We start from the raw sequence: 19343 nt of genomic DNA, 5'->3' as shown, positions 1-19343 counted from the left end.
ATACACAGGTCATTAAAGTAGTCAAGTAGATAAGGCCATAAAAGGCAAACAGTCTCCTTGGTTTTGTACCTAGAGGCATAGAATACAAAAGCAAGGAGGCAATGTTGGATTTCTACAATCCTTAGTTACACTACAGTTGCAGTGTTGTGTACAGTTTTTGGCACCCAATATAGAAATAACAACAAGCATTTATATAACACCTTTAAATCAGAAAAACATCCGGAGGTACTTCTCAGAGGTAAAATCAGGAAGAAATGGACGTCGAGCCAAAGAAGATGATATTAGGGCAGGTGACCAAAAGCATGGCCAAAGAGGTGGGTTTTAAGGAGTCTGAAAGCAGGAGAGGGAATTGAAGAGACAGAGGGGCTCAGGCAGGACATTCCAGAGTGAGGTGCCTAGGCAGCTGAAGCCACGACTGCCAACAGTGGGGGGAAGCGGTGGGGGGGTGGGGGGGCTACACAAGAGGCCAGAGTCAGGGGAGGGTTGTATGTCTGGAGGAGCTAATAGGAGATAGGAAGGGTCAAGTTCATGAAGGGATTTTTTTAATTTGAGGCATTCGGGGACTGGGAGCCAATATGGGTAAACAAAGACAGGGTGACGGGAGAAAGAGACTTGGTGCACAATAGGATAAGGGCAGTAGAGCTTTGGATGAGCTGATGTTTATAGAGAGTGGAGGATGGGAGGCCGGCCAGAAGAGCACTGGAATAGTTGAGACGGGAGGTGATAAAACCAGGCATGAGGGTTTCAGCAGCAGATAGGCTGAGGCAGGGCAGAGGCAGGCAATAATACAAGGGTGGAAGTGGGTGGTCTTTGTGATGAAGAGGACATGGGATCAAATGATCAGCTCAGGGTCGAATCAGATGCTGAGATTGCGAAGAGTCTGGTTCTGCTTGAGACAGTGGCCAGGACGAGGAATGGAATCAGTGACAAAGTTTGTTGCGGGAGCTTCGGTCTTCCCAATGTTTAACTGGAGGAAATTGTGTCTCATCTAAGACTGGATATCACAAAGGCAGAGGATGGGTCCAAAGAGGTGGTGGAGAAATAGAGCTAGCTGTCATCAGTGCACACGTGGAAGCTGACCCCATGTCTGTGGGTGATGTCGCCAAGGGACAGCATGTAGATGAGGAACAGAAGGGAGCCAAAGATAGATCATAGAAACATAGAAGATAGGAGCAGGAGTAGGCCATTTGGCCCCTCGAGCCTGCTCCACCATTCAATGAGATCATGGCTGATCATCCAAATTCAGTACCCTGTCCCTGCCTTCTCCCCATATCCCTTGATCCCTTTAGCCTTAAGAAATATATCCAACTCCTTCTTGAATATATTTAATGAATTGGCCTCATCTGCCTTCAGTGGTAGAGAATTCCACAGGTTCACCACTCTCTGGGTGAAGAAATTCCTCCTCATCTCTGTCCTAAGTGGCTTACCCCTTATCCTTAGACTGTGACCCCTGGTTCTGGACTCCCCCACCATCGGGAACAGCCTTCCTGCATTTAGTCTGTCTAGTCCTGTTAGAATTTTATAAGTTTCAATGAAATCCCCTCTCATTCTTCTAAACTCCAGTGAAGATAAGCCCAATCGTCCCAATCTCTCCTCATACGTCATTGTTGCCAACCCAGGCATCAGTCTGGTGAATCTTCGCTGCACTCCCTCCATGGCAAGAACATCCTTCCTCAGATAAGGCGACCAAAACTGCACACAATACTCAAGGTGTGGTCTCACCAAGGCCCTGTACAACTGCAGCAAGACATCCTTGCTCCTGTACTCGAATCCTCTCGCTATGAAGGCCAACATACCATTTGCCTTCTTAACCGCCTGCTGCACCTGTATGCTTACCTTCAGCGACTGGTGCACAAGGACACCCAGGTCTCGTTGCACTTCCCCTTCTCCCAATCTATTGCCATTCAGATAATAATCTGCCTTCCTGTTTTTGCCACCAAAGTGGATAACCTCGCATTTATCCACATTATACTGCATCTGCCATACATCTGCCCAATCACCCAACCTGTCCAAATCATACTGGAGTTTCTCTGCATCCTCCTCACAGCACACACACCCACCCAGCTTTGTGTCATCTGCAAACTTGGAGATATTACATCTAGTTCCCGCGTCTAGATCATTAATATATATTGTGAATAGCTGGGGTCCTAGCACCGATCCCTGCGGTACCCCACTAGTCACTGCCTGCCACTCGGAAAAAGACCTGTTTATTCCAACTCTTTGCTTCCTGTCTGCCAACCAGTTCTCTATCAAAGTCAGTATCTTACCCACAATCCCATGTGCTTTAACTTTGCATGTTAATCTCTTATGCGGGACCTTATCAAAAGCCTTCTGAAAGTCCAAATACACCACATCCACTGGTTCTCCCTTATCTATTTTACCAGTTACATCCTCAAAAAATTCCAGTAGTTTAGTCAAGCACGATTTACCTTTTGTAAATCCATGTTGACTTTGTCTGATCCTGTCACTGTTTTCCAAGTGCTCTGCTATTACATCTTTTATAATGGGCTCTAGCATTTTCCCCACTACCGATGTCAGGCTTACCGGTCTATAATTCCCCGTTTTCTCTCTACCGCCTTTTTCAAATAGTGGGGTTACATTAGCTACCCTCCAATCCATGGGAACTGTGCCAGAGTCTATAGAATTTTGGAAGATGACCAGCAATGCATCTACTATTTCTAGGGCCACTTCCTTAAGTACCCTAGGATGTAGATTATTAGGCCCTGGGTATTTATCGGCCTTCAATCCTGTCAATTTCCCTAACACCATTTCCCTACAAATACTGATTTCATTCAATTCCTCCCTCTCATTAGACCCTATGTTCCCCGACACCTCTGGGAGGTTATTTGTGTCCTCCTTTGAGAAGACAGAACCAAAGTATGTATTTAATTGGTCTGTCATTTCTTTGTTCCCCATTATAAATTCCCCTGATTCTGACTGCGAGACCTACGCTTGACTTCACCAATCTTTTTCTCTTCACATATCTATAGAAGCTTTTACAGTCAGCTTTTTGTTTCCTGCAAGCTTACTCTCATATTCTATTTTCCCCCTCTTAATTAATCCTTTTGTCCTCCTTTGCTGAATCCCAAACTGCTCCCAATCCTCAGGTTTGCTGCTTTTTCTGGCCAATTTATATGTCCTCTCTTTGGATCTTATGCTATCCCTAATTTCCCTTGTTAGCCACGGTTGCGCCACCTTTTTTGTTTTATTTTTATGCCAGACAAGGATGAACAAATTCTGTAGTTCATCCATGCGATCTTTAAATGTTTGCCATTGCCTATCCACCGTCAACCCTTTAAGTAACGTTTCCCAATCCATCCTACCCAACTCGCGCCGCATACCATCGTAGTTTCCTTTATTTAAATTCAGGACTCTAATTCTTGGGTAACAGAAAGTAAAGGTGTGGGGGTGAGAAGAGACGGTAAGAGTGAAACCAAGCGAGGACAATCCCACTGAGCTGGACAATGGAGGAAAGGTGTTGGAGGAATATGGTATGGCCACCGTGTCAAAGACTGCAGTTACGTTGAGAGGAGGGATAAAACATCACGGTCACAGTCAAAGAGAATGTCATTTGTGACTTTGATAAAGACTGTTTCAGTGCTGTGGCAGAGCCAAAAGCCTGATTGGAGAGATTCAAACATGGAGTTGCGGGAAAGGGACATGGAATTCGGAGCCGACAACACGTTCAAGGACTTTGGAGAGGAAAGGGAGGTTGGAGATAGGACAGTAATTTATAAGGACAAAGGGGTCGAGAGTGATTTATTCTGAGAAGTTTTGAAAGGGAGGTGGACAATACCTGAGGGGGGGAACTATTTACAATGTCAGCCAGCATGGGGACCAGGAAAAGAAGTTGGTTGGTCAGGAATATATTGGGAATGGGGTCAAGGGAGCAGGTGGTGGGACCCATGAAGAAAATTAGTTGAGAGAGGACATGAGGGGAGGTAGGAGAGAAACTAGAGAAAGATGTAGGTTCAGGGCTAAGGCAGGGGGTTTGGGGAGTTGTGGCTCAAGGGGCAAGGGGAAGGATGGGGGGGAAACAGCACAGGCAGCTGAATGGAAGGTCTCTGTCATAGTGACAAAGAAGTTCACCAGCTCCTTGCACTTATTGTTGGAGGCAAGAATGGAGGGTGTAGAGGAGACAGGTTTAAAGAGATGGTGGATTATGGAGGAATGAAGTCATGGATTATTTTTGGTCTCCAGGAGGACCCTGGAGCAGTGGGCAGTTTTGGCAGAGGAGAGTGAGCACCTGACAGCACTTGATACAGTGCAGCCACATCTGTTGATGAAGGCTAAACCAGTTGTACCCTTGATGTGCTCAAATCTGTGCCTCTTAGACTGAAGGGAACAAAGATAGAGGCCTTACCTGGAGGTATCGACTGGGATATAAAATATATAAAGGAAGGATATAAAAGCAATGGAATAAGTGCAGTATAAACCAGGTTATAGTTAGGAAGAGAGAAAAAAAGACTTAAATTTATACAGCACCTTTGATGACCTCAGGATGACCCAATGCGCTTTACAGCCAATTAAGTAATTTTGAAGTGTAGCAACTGTTGTAAAGTAGGAAACGCGGCAGCCAATTTGTGCACAGCAAGCTCCCACAAACAGCAATGCGATAATGACCAGATAATCTGTATTTTTAGTGCTGTTGATTGAGGGGTAAATATTTGCCAGGACACCGGGGATAACTCCCCTGCTCTTCTTCGAAATAGTGCCATAAGAAATAGGAGCAGGAATAGACCACTTGGCCCCTCGAGCCTGCTCCGCCATTCAATAAGATCATGGCTGATCTTGGGCTCAAAGCCACTTCCCCGCCTGCTCCCCATAACCCTTCACTCCCTTATCTTGCAAAAATTTGTCTTAAATGTATTTAATGACCGAGCCTCCACAGCTCTCTGGGGCAGAGAATTCCACAGATTTATGACCCTCTGAGAGAAGTAGTTCCTCCTCATCTCAGTTCTAAAAGGGCAACCCTTTATTCTAAAACTGTGCCCCCGCGTTCTAGATTTCCCCATGAGGGGTAACATTCTCTCTGCATTTACCTTGTCGAGCCCCCTCAGTATCTTATATGTTTCAATAAGATCACCTCTCATTCTTCTAAATTCCAATGAGTATAGGCCCAACCTGCTCAACCTTTCCTCATAAGTCAACCCCTTTCATCTTGGGAATTAACCTAGTAAATAGTCTCTGAACTGCCTCCAATGCAAGTATATCCTTCCTTAAATAAGGAGACCAAAACTGTACGCAGTACTCAAGGTGTGGTCTCACCAATACCCTGTACAGTTGTAGCAGGACTTCCCTGCTTTTATACTCCAACCCCTTTGAAATAAAGGCCAACATTCCATTTGCCTTTTTGATTACTTGCTGTACCTGCATGCTAACTTATTGTGTTTCGTGCACAAGGACCCCCAGGTCCCTCTGAACTGTAGCATTTTGTAATCTCTCTCCATTTAAATAATAGTTTGCTTTTTTATTTTTTCTTCCAAAGTGTATAACCTCGCACTTTCCCACATTATACTCCATCTGCCAAATGTTTGCCCACTCACTTAGCTTGTCTATATCCCTTTGTAGGTTCTTTGAGTCCTCTGCACAACTTGCTTTCCCACCCATCTTTGTATCATCCGCAAACTTGGCTACATTACACTTGGTCCCTTCATCCAAGTCATTAAGGTAGATTGTAAATAGTTGGGGCCCCAGCACCGATCCCTGTGGCACCCCACTAGTTACAGCTTGCCAACCGGAAAATTACCCATTTATCCCGACTCTCTGCTTTCTGTTAGCCAGCCAATTCTCTATCCATGCTAATATATTACCCCCAATTCCGTGAGCTCTTATCTTATGCAGTAACCTTTTATGTGGCACCTTATCGAATGCCTGCTGGAAATCCAAATACACCACATCCACTGGCTCACCTTTGTCCACCCTGCTCATTACCTCCTCAAAGAACTCCAGCAAGTTTGTTAAACATGATTTCCCTTTCATAAAACCATGCTGACTCTGCTTGACTGCATTATGATTTTCCAAATGCCCTGCTACTGCTTCCTTAATGAAGGACTCCAGCATTTTCCCAACGCCAGATGTTAGGCTAACTGGTCTATAGTTTCCTGCTTTCTGTCTCCCTCCTTTCTTAAATAGGGGTGTTACATTTGCGTTTTTCCAATCCGCTGGGACCTCTCCAGAGTCCAGGGAATTTTGGTATTTTGCAACCAATGCATCCACTATCTCTGAAGCCACTTCTTTTAAGACCCTGGGATGCAGGCCATCTGGTCCAGGGGACTTGTCATCTTTTAGTCCCATTACTTTACCAAGTACTATTTCCTTAGTGATAGTGATTGTCTTTAGTTCCCCCCTCCCTGTGGCCCCTTGATTATCCATTATTGGGATGTTGTTAGTGCCATGGGATTTTTTACAACCACCTGCGAGCGCAGACTGGGCCTCGGTTTCGGTTTAACATCTCATCTGAAAGGCGGCACCTCCGACAGTGCAGCACTCCCTCAGTACTGCACTGGAGTGTCAGCCTAGATTTTTATGCTCAAGTCTCTGGAATGGGACTTGAACATAGAAACATAGAAGATAGGAGCAGGAGTAGGCCATTCGGCCCTTCGAGCCTGCTCCGCCATTCAACGAGATCATGGCTGATCATCCAAACCCTAGCACCCGGTCCCTACACCGACAGCCATCCCACCCAAGCCCTATCCCCGTAACCCCGTAACCCCACGTATTTAATCCCCCCTAACACTAAGGGTCAATTTTTATCATGGCCAATCAACCTAACCCGCACATCTTTGGACCTACTGACCTACTTTGAACCTACGACCTACTGACTCAGAGGCGAGAGTGCTACCCACTGAGCCACGGCTGACACATGAGAGCATAAGAAATAAGAGCAGGAGTCGGCCATATGGCTGCTTGAGTTACTCCACCATTCAATAAGATCATGGCTGATCTTTGACCTCAACTTCACTTTCCCGCACGATCTCCATATCCCTCGATTCCCTTAGAGTCCAAAAATCTATCTAGCTCGGCCTTGAATATACTCAATGACTGAGCATCCAGAGCCCTCTGGGGTAAAGAATTCCAAAGATTCACCACCCTCTGAGTGAAGAAATTTCTCCTCATCTCAGTCCTAAATCACCAACCCCTTATCCTGAGACTATGCCCCCCTCGTGCTAGACACTCCAGCCAGGGGAAACAACCTCTCAGCATCTACCCTGTCAATCCCCTTCAGAATCTTGTATGTTTCAATGAGATCACCTCTCATTCTTCTAAACTCCAGGGGGTATAGGCCCATTCTACTCAATCTCGCCTCATACGACAATCCTCTCATCCCAGGAATCAGTCTAGTGAACCTTCGTTGCACCGCCTCCAAGGCAAGTATATTATTCCTTAGGTACGGAGACTAAAACTGTGCACAGTACTCCAGGTGTGGTCTCACCTAAGCCCTATATAATTGCAGCAAGACTTCCTTACTCTTATACTCCAACCCCCTTGCAATAAAGGCCAACGTATCATTTGCCTTCCTAATTGCTTGCTGTACCTGCATGTTAACTTTTTGTGTTTTGTGTACAAGGATACCCAAATCCCTCTGAACACCAACATTTAATCGTTTCTCACCATTTAAAAATATTTTGTTTTTCTATTTTTCCTACCAAAGTGAATAACCTCACATTTCCCTACATTATACTCCATCTGCCACCTTACTGCCCACTCACTTAACCTGTCTATATCCCTTTGCAGACTCTTTGGGCTCAATTTTCAATGTGCCGTGGAGTCGGGTTTGGAGGCGTGCCGAAATTCCTGAAATCGGGGGTCCCGACCCCATCCCGCCTCCATGCCAGTTTCAAAGGAGGTGGGTACCCGCCCCGCACTGGGACCCGCCTACCCGAGGCGGGAAGGGATTAGTGCCAATTAACTGCCTGTTAACAGGTAGTTAACAGGCAATTTTTAGCCTAATCCCTGTTTTTAAGCTTGAACTGTGGGATTCCCGATGGCTCCAAACCACGCCAAGTTGGAGGAGTCGGGCCATCGGGTTGATGGATTTGGAGGGGTCGAAATGTCGGTGTTCAGGTGAGTGATGTGTGCATGAGTGCAAAGGTAAGTGTGTTTGGTGTGTCTAAATTGATTAAAGAAGTTTTACATACATTTTCTTACCTTTTCAGCCTTCCTTCCTTTAGGTTTGGGGAGTCCCTCATCTTACCGGCACAGAAAGCAGAATGGCTGCGATCTGTCAAAAGTGACAGCCTGCAGCTTCCTGTGCAGGAGAGATTTCTAACTGAGTCTGTGGAGAAGGACTCAGGTTAGAAGTCAGACTGTCAGTGTTTGACAGCTTCAAACAGCTGTGAAACACTGATATTTCATCTGTCAAAACGTCTTGACAGATGAAATTTCAGTCTGTGACGTCACCTGTTGCCGAGTGGCCCTTAATTGGCCTGCTGAGTCCGCTGGGTGGGCTCAACAAGGTCAATCAAGTTAAAATTGCGTGGATTGGCCGCATCTCAATGGAGGCGGGACTACAACCCCGAAAGTTGTAGTCCCACCTTCAACCCGACTTCTGAATGAAAATCCAGCCCTTTGTGTCCTCCTCACTGCTTACTTTCCCACCTAGCTTTCTCACCTTGCAAACTTGGATACATTACACTCGGTCCCTTCACATAAGTCATTGATATAGATTGTGAATAGCTGTGGCTCTAACACTGATCCTTGCGGCACCCCACTAGTCACAGCCTACCAACCTAAAAATGACCCATTTATTCCTACTCTCTGTTTTCTGTCTGTTAACCAATCCTCTATCCATGCAATATATTACCATATATTACTCACAACCCCATGAGCCCTTATATTGTGTAACCACCTTTCGAGTGGCACCTTATTTAATGCCTTTTGGAAATCCAAATATACTACAGCAACTGGTATATCCAAATATACTACAGCCACAGCCCTTTATCTACGCTGCTAGCTACATCCTAAAAAAAATCTAATAGATTTGTCAAACATGATTTCTCTTTCATTATACCATGTTGACTCTGCCTAATCATATTATGATTTTCTAAGTGGCCTGTTACCACTTCCTTAAGAATGGATTCCAGTATTTTCCCAATGACTGATGTCAGGCTAACTGGCCTGTAGTTCCCTGCTTTCTCTCTCCCTCCTTTCTTGAATAGTGGTGTTGCATTTGCTACCTTCCAATCCACAGGGACTGTTCTAGAATCTAGGGAATTTTGGAAGATCACAACCAATGCATACACTATGTCTTTTAGATCCCTAGGATGTAGGCCATTAGGTCCAGGGGATTTGTTGGCTTTTAGTCCCATTAATTTCTCCAGTACTTTTTCTTTACTGATATTAATTACTTTAAGTTCCTCACTCTCATTAGACCCTTGGTTCCCCACTATTTCTGGAATTTTTTTGTGTCTTCTTCTGTGAAGACAGATACAGAGTTTACGTTTAATGTCTATGCCATTTCCTTCTTCCCTATTATAATTTCTCCTGTCTCTGCCTATAAGGGACCCATGTTTACTTTCACTAATCTTTTCCTTTTTACACACTTTTAGAAGTTCTTACAATCTGATTTTATATTTCTTGCTAGTTTACTCTCATATACTGTTTTCTCCCTCTTTATCAATGTTTTGGTCATCCTTTGCTGGTTTCTAAAACTCTCCCAATCCTCAGGCTTACTATCTTTTTGGCAACATTATACACCTCTTCTTCTAATCTAATACTATCCTTAACCTCTTTAGTTAGGCACAGATGGATCACTTTTTCCATGGAGTTTTTATTTCTCAATGGAATGTATAGTTGTTGAGAATCATGAAATATTTCTTTAAATGTTCACCATTGCTTATCTACCATTATATCTTTTAATCTAATTTCCCAATCCACCTTAGCCAACTCTCCCTTCATATCTATGTAATTGGCTTTAAGTTTAATACTCTACTTTCGGACTTAAGTACTTCACTCTCAAACTCAATGTGAAATGTTATCATACTATGATCACTCTTCCCCATAAGATCCCTTACTATGAAATTATTAATTAACCTTGTCTCATTACACAAGGCAAGATCTAAAATAGCCTCTACCCTGGTTGGTTCCACGACATATTGTTCTTTCGAATGCATTCCATGAACTCGTCCTCCAAACTAATTTTGGCGACACGGGAGTTAAGAAGTCAGGGCTTTTTTCATTAAAGCTGAGAAGTGTCTGATGTTTTTCTGATTGAATCTGTTTTGTTTGTAGCGATCTCTCAGTTAAGACACAAACTTGAGAAACTCCAATCTTCCGGTTTCCCAGAATGTTTCCGAGTCCCGTACGACCCCGGTCTCCGTGCTGGCGTTCTTGTGGTAGGTTAAACTATACGGGCCGATTTTCCCCGGATACTTTCGGCACTAAAGAGCCTCCGAGGTGGACAAAATGGGGCCTTAAGCTGAAACGCTGGTTTATCCCCCATTTAGCGCAAGACGCCATCTTGGTAAAGGAGTTGAAGCTTGCGCTAGGAATGGTCACCCGGAGGATCATTAAGCAGCTGATTATCACTTAGGTTGTATAGCAAGGCTTATGAAGGAGGTTGCACAGCATTTTGGTGGCTAGCACTTGACCTAACAGCAACCAGCTGACTGGGAGTAAACTAGTCGTTTTAGAGAGTTTCGAGTGCTACTTAAAGGTATATCACCTTTTACTGTTCACTTGCTGTTGGAGATTTGAAGAGGACTTTTGAAACACATAGGGAGACTTTCTGGGACACTTTGTCAAGACTTCACCAACACTCCATCAACATTTATTCTGGAAATTGTCTGAGGACTTCACCTAATAAGAGTGAGCGCTGGGCTGCTCCACCTTATTGGACACCTCACAGGAGTTACCAGGAGAAAGGTAGTGCTTGGTCATCATCATCTTGCTAGGGGTCCCTTTTGGTCTGCAAGAGGAATGGGAGCAGGACATGAGGCCAGGCAGAGCAGCACCGGGAGAGGAGGGTGAGGTGGACTCCTTCCCCCCCTGCGGGTACAGGACAGCCTCCCCCCTCTGGACCTCCTCCACCAGGACCTCCAGTGCTGTCTCCGAGAACCTGTGCACCCTCTCCCTCGGTCCCGTAAACGTCGACTTCTCTCTCAGCCAGCACACGCCACACCTTCAGTGGAAGTGGGTGAGCGCAGGCGACATATACAGCTCCAGGAAAATTGCATCGATTCAGCACTTGAGTGCTAAATGTGCAGTTGTCGGTTTCAGCGCCTGCAGGCACGTTTAAATCATGATAATCATAACTTAGCCTGAAAATTGTGTGCTAAATCCACACTTTCAAACAGGCGTTTCCTATGAGCACAATTAGTGCCTGTTTTCACACTTTGGCCAAAATAACCCCCAAAGTACCTTAATCGCTGACTTGCACGCTAAATGTGGCACAGACTGCTGTTGCACAGGATGGAAGGCGTGGCATTAAACCATTCACATGGACATTGCGAGATAGACTAGTGTTTAACTTCATGATTTATTCTTTCAGTGACGTTGTTGGTTTAATTTAATTAAAAAGAATCAATCCCCACGTTTGTCTCTCTCACCTTACAATTTTCTTCCCTTTTCTCCGGAGGGTGCGTTCTGCTGGTTCCACAGTCGTCAGCCAGCCTTCAGTACCTCATCCAAGTGCCCATTCTTCATGTGTGAGCCTAAACAGCGAGTGTCAGCATGATATTGAGCCAAGCCCTGTTGTCCTCACCTGTTATTATATATATAATAAATATACACACACACAATTTCCCAACACTGAACAATAATCTGGTTAACTCTGTCCCCCTCAGTTCAGAAGCACTGAGTTCAATTGTAGCGCCACTCTCTCGCAACTACCCTGAGTAGGTACGATCAGCAAACTCAGCACTGGGCGGTGTGGTGACAGAGTGCAGCTGTGCCCCAATACATGGGGTCACTGAATGGGAAGCTACAAGGTAATGGCATCGATTTCCCATGCTATTCCAGTTTTGGCCATTCTAGCTTTGGAGAATCAGATACATGCTTGCCTGCTCTGGGCCAGCCCAGTGTACATTGGCCCAGAACTTGGTGTCGGGGGCTTGCCGCGCGTGCAAGCCCCCGATCTGCACTCACCCTGCGCGCTGACATCTGAAGCCCGGGCCTGCTTGCATTTCCTGTGACAGGCCCGGTTCAGATGTCAGCGCGCAGTGCTTACCTGATCCAGCGGCGTAGTTAGTGCGATGTGCCGGCTGGGATCAGGTGAGCACTGTACAACCAATCAGGGGAGGGGAAGGTTCATTCATGAGTTTGAGAGTAAGAACTGTCAAACTCATGAAAACTACGGGGGCCCAAAACACTATTTAAACTTTAAATAAAAATTTAAAAAACATCCCAATCATTAAATTAAGTATAAATAAGTGTACAAAAATAATTTAAACAATAATTTTTTTTTTTGAAAAAAATAAATTTTTAACAAAAAGCGTCTAAAACTAAACTTACCTTATTGTAGACTCTTTAAAATAATAAACCTGTGGAAAAAAAAATTCTAAATTACACTAAAACACCACTTACCTGTAAAAATAAATACTTACGTGTGCTTTTTACAAGCGTAAAGACCGGAGGCCTTTAGACATGCGCAAATCCCCCAAAACAGAGGAAATCCAAGATGCACGCGCTGCCCCCTACAGCGCACGCGCTAGCCTCTTCAACTCTTGGGTTAGAGGAGAGGAAATGCCGGTTTTCAGCGCATGCGCTGTGCATGTTGAAAACCGGCATTTCCTCCGGCCAGACGCGTGAGTACCCCTTCCGTACTCACGCGTTTGGGGAGGAATTACTACCCCATTATTATTTATGCGTAAACCTAGGCTATTTGACTGTGGGAGAGGGGATTTTTTTTAACTTTTGAACTTAAAAGTCATTCATCATGTATGTGACGCTTTGAGAAGTTTATGGGAGATGTGATAAGTGCTATATAAAAGACAGTCTTTTGTGATACAGGAAACTTTGTGATATCCGGCACCGACAGGACCGAGCTGTTGCCGTCCCATCAAAACTGCCGGACAAATGTTGAAACATACGGAGCTCCGTATCTGGCAACAAACCCGGTTGCTTAGCAACAGCTTCTAAACAGTCGGCCGTACCTTGCAAGCGTCTCTGTAGCTTAGCAACAGCTTCAGCGAGACCTTGCAGAGCCTGACTGGTGAAAAAAAAGCAACGAAAAGAAAAAAAAACTAACGAAACGGCTCCTGATTTTTGCCGGTGGATCAAGCATTCCGGACAGTTAACCTCCACATAAACCAAAGTTTCCTGTATTACCATGTGCTGCATCACACAGCCAGAACCAAGTCATGACTAGATTCATTTCGTAAAAATAAATACATTGTAACATTCCCACCAGAATACAGAATGACTCACGTTCACCTTCTATTGACTGACCTGCAGGTGGATAAATGCAAAGTCATGCCATCAAAGAAAAAGCCCCTGTGGCTAGAGTTTAAGTGTGCGGACCTCACCTCTTTATCGAAGGATACCATTGGGATCATCTTTAAACATGGCGATGACCTACGGCAGGACATGCTGATCATACAGGTGCGTGCTGTGATGCTCGGAGATACTCGTCACTCTGCAAGCTTGGATATTCTGCTCACTCATTACAACGCCCAGTGCTGCAACTCAGCATCCCTCACTGTAAATCTCTGATATTTCCCACTGTAACTGTGCTATAATCAATGGCCTCCACGTACCAACCTTAGAACACTGCGAAGTAGCCCAGTAACATAGGTGTAGAGGATTTCCGAGTAACAAAGAGGTACAGAGAATGTCATAGCGGAAGGGCAATAACTCAGTAACATCTACCAGTAACACAGGTATAAGAACATAAGAAATAGGAGCAGGGGTAGGCCATATGACCCCCTCGAGCCTGCTCCGCCATTCAATAAGATCATGGCTCAACTCCACTTTCCCGCCCGATCCCCATATCCCTTGATTCACTTAGCATCCAAAAATCTATCAATCTCTGTCTTGAATATACTCATCGACTGAGCATCCACAGCCCTCTGGGGTAGAGAATTCCAAAGATTCTCAACCCTCTGAGTGAAGAAATGTCTCCTCATCTCAGTCCTAAATGGCCGACCCCTTATCGTGAGACTATGCCCCCTAGTTCTGGACTCTCCAGCCAGGGGAAACAACCTCTCAGTATCTACCCTGTCAAGTCCTCTCAGAACTTTATACGTTTCAATGAAATCACCTCTCATTCTTCTAAACTCCAGAGAATATAGGTCCATTCTACACAATCTCTCATCATAGGACAGCCCTCTCATCCCAGGAATCAATCTAGTGAACCTTTGTTGCACCGCCTCCAAGGTAAGTATATCCTTCCTCAGATTAAGGAGACCAAAGCTGTGCACAGTACTCCAGGTGTGGTTTCATTAAAGCCCTGTACAATTGCAGCAAGATTTTCTTACTCTTATACTCCAACCCCCTTGCAATAAAGGCCAACATACCATTTGCCTTCCTAATTGTTTGCTGTACCTGCATGTTAACTTTCTGTGATTTGTGTACAAGGACACACAAATCCCGCTGAACACCAACATTTAATAGTTTTGCACCATTTAAAAAATATTCTGTTTTTCTAATCTTCCTACCAAAGCGAATAACCTCACATTTCCCCACATTATACTCTATCTGCCACCTTATTGCCCGTTCACTCAACCTGTCTATATCCCTTTGCAGACTCTTTGTGTTCTCCTCACAGCTGACTTTCCCACCTAGCTTTGTATCGTCAGAAAACTTGGATACATTACACTCATCCCCTCATTTAAGTGATTGATATAGATTGTAAATAGCTGAGGCCCAAGCACTGATCCTTGAGGCACCCCACTAGTTACAACCTGCCAACCCGAAAATGACCCATTTATTCCTACTCTCTGTTTTCTGTCCGTTAACCAATGCTCATCCATACTAATATATTATCCCCAATCCCATGAGTCCTAATCTTGTGTAACAATCTCTTGTGTGGCACTTCATCAAATGCCTTCTGAAAATCCAAATATACTACATCCACTGGTTCCCCCTTATCTACCCTGCTAGTTGCACTCTCAATAAACTCTGGATTTGTCAAACATGATTTCCCTTTCACAAAACCGTGTTGACTCTATCTAATCACATTATGATTTTCTAAGTGGCCTGTTACCACATCCCTGATGATAGATTCTAGCATTTTCCCCACTACTGATGTCAGGCTCACTGGCCTATAGTTCCCTGTTTTCTCTCTCCCTCCTTTCTTGAACAGTGGGGTTACATTTGCTACATTCCAATCCATGGGCACAATTTTAGAATCTAAGGAATTCTGGAAGATCAAAACCAATGCATCCAATAACTCTGCAGCCACTTCTTTTAAAACCCTAGGATGTAAGCCATCAGTTCCTGGGGATTTATTGGCTTTTAGTCCCATTAATTTCTCCAGTACTTTTTCTTTACAAATATTAATTACTTTAAGTTCCTCACTCTCATTAGACCCTTGGTTTCCCACTATTTCCAGTATGTTTTTTGTGTCTTTTACAGTGAAGACCGATACAAAATATTTGTTTAACGTCTCTGCCATTTCCTTACCCACCATTATAATTTCTCCTGTCTCTGCCTCTAAGGGACCCACGTTTACTTTCGCTAAACTCTTCCTTTTTAAATACTCGCAGAAGATCTTAAAATCTGTTTTTATATTTCTTGCTAGTTTACTCTCACATTCTATTTTCTCTCTATCAATTTCTTGGTCATCCTTTGCTGATTTCTAAAACCCTCCCAATCCTCAGCATACTATTCTTTTTGGCAACATTGTAAGCCTCTTCTCTTAATCTAATACTATCCTTAACTTCTCTAGTTAGCCACAGATGGGCCACTGTTCCTGTAGAGTTTTTAATCGCTCAAGGGAATGTGTACACATTGAGAATTATTTCTTTAAATGTTCGCCATTGCCTATCTACTGTATAGAGGATAGCCCAGTAATGTAGAGGCACAGAGAATGCCATAGGGGAAGGGGAATAGGTGAGTAACATTTATGTTGTGTGAAGCAAAGACCAGTAACACAGGGGTTGAGCACAGCTGGAAACATCAGTTGGGCAAGAGGAGATTTCGAGCAGTCTGGCACAAAGGAGTCTAGAGTATAAGCAGGCCACACAAGATGGGGGAGGGGGCCTTGCCTGCCTGGTAATATATAGAGTGCAGCTTAGTAATGCAGGGAGCACAGTGTAGCTTGGTAATGTGGGAGGAGGAAACACAGCTGGTAAAAGTGGTGTAGAACGTTGTTCGGTAACAACAAGTAGAGTTACTTAGTATGATGGCAAGATGCTGGAAATCCAAAATAACATCAGAAAATGCTGGAAAAACTCGGCAGGCCAGGCAACATCCGTGGAGAGAAAATAGAGTCAATGTTTCGGGTCAAACCCTTTGTCAAGACTGGAAAAGCACAGGAAATGAAATAGATTAAAAGGCCGGGCTGGGAGAGAACAAAAGAGAAGTGAAGAGACATTAAGAGGTATTCAAAATGAGACGAGATGGTGATAGGACTAGTGGAGACAAAAGACGGCTCTAGATTAGGTGTGAAATGTGCTGGCAGAATGGGAGACAGCTGCCATGTGGGAGAGAAAAAAAGGTGTGGGGGGCGGGGGGGGGGGGGGGAACGGGCCAAAACAAAGGCGTGGATAAAAAATAAGTAAAAATGTAAAGGGGGCTGAGGTTATGATCTGCAATTGTTAAACTCGATATTGAGTCCGGAAGGCTGTAAAGTGCCTAATCGGAAGAGCTTACGCTGGGTTTCCATGGAACAATGCAAGAGCCCGAGTACGGTGAGGTCAGAGTAGGAATGGGGCGGAGAATTAAAATGACAGGTGACCGGAAGCTCGGGGTCATCCTTACGGACTGAACAAGTAGTTACTTATTTGGACGCTCTTGTTTTGTAAACACAACAACACTTTCATTTATCCACAGATCCTTCTAATTATGGACTCAATCTGGGAGACGGAATCCTTGGATCTTTGCCTGTTGCCGTACGGGTGCATTGCAACAGGGAACAAAATTGGTAAAAAAAAATCTTTACCTTGGCCTCGTACGTTTTGGTGTGTCTGTGTTTAGAAAGCGGGCAGGGGGAGCCAGATGGTGCAGGCGCTGGCCTGTCACCTCGGAGACCAGGGTTCAAATCCAGCCAATGGGATGAAAGACACCTCTGGCTGCCGGCTGCCAACATCCTCTGTGAAATGAGTTTGGCCAGTCTCGGCCCAGCCCCGAGGGCAACATGAGCTTGCAGCACACAACGGGCGCGAACTGGCAGTGACCAAGGATAGTTAGTGTGAGAGCTGGGGGCTGGAAATGGAAAGTGTTCCATTTAAGGTTCACAGTACTAACATCCCTTAGCATGAGGAGCAAAAAAAAAACCTCAGAAAACTGTGTAGGGGGCCACCTCTGGGTTAATGCTGTGTTCAATTCTAGCCCAGACACTGATGGGATGGTAATCGGGTCTGTGTGCAATGAGTTAACCCAGTAATGACCTGACACAGTGAGTGCTCGGTGCACCAATGAAATGGTAACCTGCCTTGCAGGTGCCTGTTGTGAATAGAAACTGTCATGTAATTCTGTCCAAGGTCACAGACACAAAAGTTTTGTTGCACTTCAACAGGAATGATTCAGATTGTCAAAGATGCCACGACCATAGCCAAGATCCAGCAAAGCACAGTCGGCAATACTGGGGCATTCAAGGATGAAGTGTTGAATCATTGGCTGAAAGACAAGTGCCCGATTGAGGAGAAGGTAAATGGACTAGCTGCTGGGTACTGGAGAGGGTCAGTGGTACTGGACAGACTCATGGGTACAGGGATAACTCAAGAGGTACTGGGGAAATTCACAGATACTGGACCAGTTCACAGGCACTGGAGCAACTAACTGGTACTGAAGTAGTTCAGGAGTACTGGAGCAACATCGGGTACTGGGCCAATAACATGGAATGCAACTTGATGCCGAAATTAACATCCAATGATCGTAAAGTTCTCATAAAAATTACCGTCAGGGGGAATAAACCGGCATTGTGTCTGACAGGATGTACTCTGCCTGACAGGTACAAGTACAAACAGGCACTCCACCTGTGCCAGACGGGTGCACATATAGTAGCTGCATTCTCCGACAGGTATAATATACAACCAATGAAACATTATTATTTAGAACCATACCAGCGTATTCTCTGGCACTGTTTTTGGGCTGAATTGTGTTGGCTCTTTGGTCCTTGCTTGATGTGAACGTGATGAATGCCCTCTGATGTTATTGCGTTTAATATTTGAAATGCCTTCTGAACTATGCAAACTGAAGGAATTCTTCATTGACTTCGCAGTTCCAGTCGGCTGTCGAAAGGTTTGTTTACTCGTGTGCTGGGTATTGTGTTGCCACCTACATCCTGGGCATAGGAGACAGGCACAATGACAACATCATGATCACAGAGTCGGGTGAGTGTGCAGTGTCTAATTACGTGATCAAAATATATGCTCCTCTGCTGGGTTAGTGATACTGGAGATACACAGACCTGGGGAGTCTCGATTCCATTCTAGGTTTGTGCTGAGTTAATCAGGGCAGCAGTGGAAGGAAAGGGGCTCATGGAAACTTGGAATCATACAGACAGGAGGAGGCCATTCGGCCCATTGTGTCTGTATGGGCTCTTTGAAAGAACTATCCAATTAGTCCCACTCCCCCGCTCTTTCCCCATAGCCCTGCAAAATGTCCTTTTCAAGTATTTATCCAATTCCCTTTTGAAAGTTACTATTTACAGTAATCTGCTTCCACCGCCCTTTCAGGCAGCACATTCCATCACATAAATACTTGCTGCATAAAAACCTTCTCCTTATCTCCCTGCTGGTTCTTTTGCCAATTATCTTCAATCTGTGCCCTCTGGTTACCGTCCCTCCTGCCAGTCAGTTTTCTCTGAGACTTATTAAAGGTCGTGGGAGGATTGTGAAATGAACACTTATGTTGGTACAAATTTTAAAAACTGACAAGTTGTGCTTTATTCCATTCAGGAAACCTTTTCCATATCGATTTTGGTCACATCCTTGGGAACTATAAAAGCTTCCTGGGAATCAATAAGGAGAGGGTCCCCTTTGTTCTGACTCCCGACTTTCTCTTTGTGATGGGCACATCCGGCAAGAAGACGAGCCGGCACTTCCAGAAGTTTCAGGTGAGTGAAACCAATGACACATCGCACAGTGACCACCAGGTACACCTGCTGCCCGTGTCCGAACTCGCAGCAAGTCCTGTTCACCCATCACCCCTGTCCTCGCTGACCTACATTGGCTCCCGGTCTGGCAACGCCGCGATTTTAAAATTCTCAATCTTCTGTTCATATTCCTTCATGGCCT

This window comes from Somniosus microcephalus, chromosome 21 (genome assembly GCF_052327205.1).
Source record: "Somniosus microcephalus isolate GS21.2 chromosome 21, FLI_Smic_1.0, whole genome shotgun sequence".
NCBI lineage: Eukaryota > Metazoa > Chordata > Chondrichthyes > Squaliformes > Somniosidae > Somniosus > Somniosus microcephalus.
The sequence above is the reverse complement of the archived record's forward strand: the minus strand, read 5'-3'. Positions refer to the sequence as shown.